A 4,424-nucleotide genomic window follows, 5' to 3' on the forward strand; every position below is an offset into this window, starting at 1 on the left:
GGGCTGCCTCCCCTGTCCGCCACAGAGACCCAGCTCTTGGACCCCCTCCCACCGCGCCCCTCCCTGCCCCGAAAGGCAGTAGGGGTCCTCACCCAGACCCCACTGACTCTGGCACCCTCACGTGCCAGACCCCACTGTTGACGTGACTGCCCCGTAAATGACATTTCTGGACGTGAAGGGTGGGTTCTTGTTGGAACTTCCTTCACTATCTCGTCTTACTTAGTCTTAAAATGAACTTGAAAGTTTATTTGCCAAGTTTCAAAAAGCCAAAAACTCCCCCCTGAGATCTGGGTCAGAACGGCGGTAAGTGCGGGGCCGGGAGTGCAGATCCGGGCAGCACGGCCCTCCTCGTGGACAGAGAGTTCCCCTAGGCCCCGAGGAGCCCTGCTGGCGACCTCCTCCCGGACCCCCTGGGCAGAAGGCTGCAGAACTCCAACTGGCCAGGTTTCCCTGCGATTCTTGTCTCAGTGACATCTAGTTTCACAGATGGAAGACAGGAGAATGCGGCCCAGGTGATTTTCGTTTTTGAAATCATTGAGAGCTTCAATTTGGGTGGAAGCAACTTGATTTGGGGTCTTTTGCGCTATTTTCATGGCGTTTGGTGGGAATATGTATATTCTCCTTATGCATACTGCATTTTATAAAAAAATGTTAAAAAACTCAACCGAGTAAGTTTGAAGATCTAATTGGCATTGTTCAACACTTCGTGACTCAGGCAGCGTCCCATCCAGCAGATGGAAGGAGCGCGAGGTTGCCAAGATAGAAGGTTCTTACAGGCAAAGGAGGGGGACGAGGAAGTGAAGGGTGGATGTTTCAGGCAAGGTCACCTTCCTTAGAGAAGCAGGGGTCTTATCAGGCACATTACCTTTCACCTTATCAGGGAGATTAGTTCTGACCAGGAAATTCTGAACGGATTAGCTTAAAATTCCACTCCTAGGAGAGGCTGAAACAAGAGGGCTTAGCACAAATGGCTCCATTTTGGGGCCTGTTTCTTTTTAATGATAAAATGTAAATCGCTACATTTGCATTTAACGTAATGGGGCTTAAGTCGTTAATATCATCACAAAGCATTTTCTGTGATCTGTCCAGTTCTGCCTCAGAAGTCAATCGACGTCCCTTCCACACCTTGCACACACTTGCACCCCTTGCACACCCAGGATTACCGTGTTTCAGTGCCACCCTGTGTGTGTCTCTTGGAGCTTCTCTGAGGATGCGGGTGTTGTTAATGAGGCTCTCTCTCGCCCACTTCACTCTTTTACCTTGACTTCGTCTTTCTCTGGTGTTAGTACTATGATACAGCCACTCTCGCCGCGCCTGCCTGAGACGCTTTTCAGCCCTTCGTGCACACTTTCTCATCATTTTATTACAGGTGTGTCCCTCGCGGATTTTGCTTTTCTACGCAGAGGCAGTCCACCCCATTTCGCTGACCCCTGTCCCAGCCAGCTCTGCCCAGGTTGCTCCACGAGACAGCTCTAGTGGGCACGGGAGGAGCCACGGCCCAAGATGACAAGTCTGACTGGTGCATCTGCCCTGGACAGCATCTCCTGACCATAGGCTAGAACCAGAGCACGGCCACATGACCTCATGGCTTCAGGGCCTGAGCCATCCGGCGCTCGGGGAGTTCCAGAAGGAGGAGCACGTCAGCGGTGGGGCGTGCGAGGGCCTGCGTGGGAGAAGGTTGCCCGACCAGCCGACCTGAGTGCATTCTCTCAGCCATCCTGCCCACCTGCTGCAGGGATGAGGTGCAGTGAGCCTGTGGGCTACACTGAAGGGCTGAGCCATCCCCTTCCCTCAGGTTCTGAGGAATGGGAATGTCTGCTGGCCCATTCCCTTCTCAGCAGGTTTTTTTTGTCTTTAAATTATAAGGCTGATAATGTCCTGCCTGCGATCTTGCTGTATAACCTTGCAATATGTCCCCACTGGGGGAAACTGAATGAAGGGGACACTGGCTCTCTGTTATTTCTTACAACTGCATATGGATCTACAATGACCTCACAGTAAAAAAAGTAACCAAAAAAAACCCCAAAAAAACAGGGGCGCCTGGGTGGCTCAGTCGGTTGAGCGTCTGACTTCGGCTCAGGTCATGATCTCATGGCTCCTGGGTTCGAGACCCGCGTCGGGCTCTGTGCTGACAGCTCGGAGTCTGGAGCCTGTTTCGGATTCTGTATCTCCCTCTCTGTCTGCCCCTAACCCACTTGCATTCTGTCTCTGTCTCTCTCAAAAATAAATAAACATTTAAAAAAATTTTTAAAAAAACCCCAAAAAACAAAAAACAACCTATCTATCTATCTATCTATCTATCTATCTATCTATATCTATCTATATATCTATCTATATATATCTATATATCTATCTATATCTATCTATCTATGTATATCTATATATATGTATATCTATATCTATCTATCTATATATAGAATATATAAAGAAATAGCTACCCAGAAGTTAAAAAGTTAGAATACGCAGTGAAGAGTATTTTACTTTGCTGCATCCAGGGAAACTTTACGTATGTGAATAAACATTAAAAAAAATTTTTAAAAAAACCCCAAAAAACAAAAAACAACCTATCTATCTATCTATCTATATATCTATCTATATATATCTATATATCTATCTATATCTATCTATCTATGTATATCTATATATATACGTATATATATATATATATATACGTATATATATATATATATATATATATAGAATATATAAAGAAATAGCTACCCAGAAGTTAAAAAGTTAGAATACGCAGTGAAGAGTATTTTACTTTGCTGCATCCAGGGAAACTTTACGTATGTGAAAATTAATAAAGGGAAACCTCCTTTAGAACGGAGTCCCGAGGCTTGAAGCCCGAGCTCTGACCCAGGACTCCTTACAAAGCCCAACTTTTCTACCCCAGCAGGGGAAGATCTTCTCCACCCCTGGCAACAAATCAGCCAATGAGAGACTGTCACAGCCCAGCCAATCAGAAACCACCACCACTCTGGCTCTTGCTTTCCTTGAAGGATTTCCCTTCAAAGCAGCCACTCCCGCCTTCCTCCTTTTTGTCTGTGAAGCAACTTTCCTGTGTTCTCTGGACCTGCCTGTGGTTTTGTCATATCTTGCACATCCTGAATTTCAATTTTTCGGTTATTCTCAAACAGACTCATTTTGCTGGTAGAGTAACTGGCCACAGTTGTCACTTTGTTACAGTGCTTTGTAACAAACACCCCCAGCTCAGTAGCCGGCAGCAGAAGGCATTCCTTCCTGTCCTTGCATCTGAGGATTGCCTGGCGATGGGCTGGTCCAGGCGGGCTTGCTCTTTTCCCCTTTGGACGAGTGGCCACCATGCCACCTACTCAGAGTGAGAGGAGTGATTGCCCCAACATCTGGGATCTGCTGTTCTCTCCCTGGAAGTGGATCCCACAGGGTGGCTGCCAGGTCCCTGGGCATGATGCCCTCCTGCTCTATCCAGACAGATCTCCTGGTCATTCCTTTGTCTTTGTGCCTCCCCTCATCTGCTTTGTGTCTCTCTGGGTGCATGAAACCTGGTTCCTGCCCTGGTGGGGCCAGGGAAAAGTGACCACAACAGCCCATCCTGCGTGCTGTGCGTGGGGGTTGGGCTTTCGCTCCCTGGGAGAAGGACTGGCAGTCAGTCTTCCACCCTCCACTTCCCCATGAAAGTGAAAGGTAAACCTCACCTAAGTGGAGGCTGGCGGCCAGAAGGAGCCCTGGGGGTCAACCTCAAGTACAGGAATCGTCCAGCAGGCCCAACAGGAGAGTCCTCCACAGGAGAGAATCCCCGGTTACAGGCCCCTGCAACTTGGCCAATGAGAAACCCTCATCGCCCTGAGCCCTTGCTTTTCCCCAAGGGACTTTCGTTCAAAACAACGCCCCCAGCTTCCTCCTTCTTCCCCACAACAACCCTGTCTTTTGTTGGACTTGCCTATGGTTTTACCACCGCCTGCATTGTCCTAAAGGGCAGTTCTGTGCCATTCCTAGATCAACTCATTTGTGCTGATAAAACTAGCTGTTTTATTTTTAGGGTTAACCTATGGTGACATATTGCGAAACCTCCTTTCTGCATGCTTCCTGTGGGCTGTGGGACCTGCAACCACTTCTCCCCTTAGCTCTTCTTCCTGGGAGCCTGAGATGGGTAACTGGGGGCCAGGAGGCCAGATGGCCCCTCCCATCCTCTCTGGGTTTCCTGCCCTCCCCTCCCTCTCACCACCCTGCAGCCTGGCTGGTTCTTGGTCAGTCTTGACCACCGACTGGGGAATCCCAGGGAAGTACCAGTGGGGCTCGGGCACTGGGTGCATTCGGGTAGAGGCTGCTTGCTGTGACCCCGAGAGCAGGTGCCTGTGTCTTGTTGGTGCTGCAGCCAGCCTCCAAACCAAATGTGGGTCATGGTGAATCCTACTGGCTGGTGCTGCGTGGGGGTAGGGGGA

The sequence above is a fragment of the Leopardus geoffroyi genome, chromosome C2 (genome assembly GCF_018350155.1).
Source record: "Leopardus geoffroyi isolate Oge1 chromosome C2, O.geoffroyi_Oge1_pat1.0, whole genome shotgun sequence".
In the NCBI taxonomy this organism is placed as follows: Eukaryota; Metazoa; Chordata; class Mammalia; order Carnivora; family Felidae; genus Leopardus; species Leopardus geoffroyi.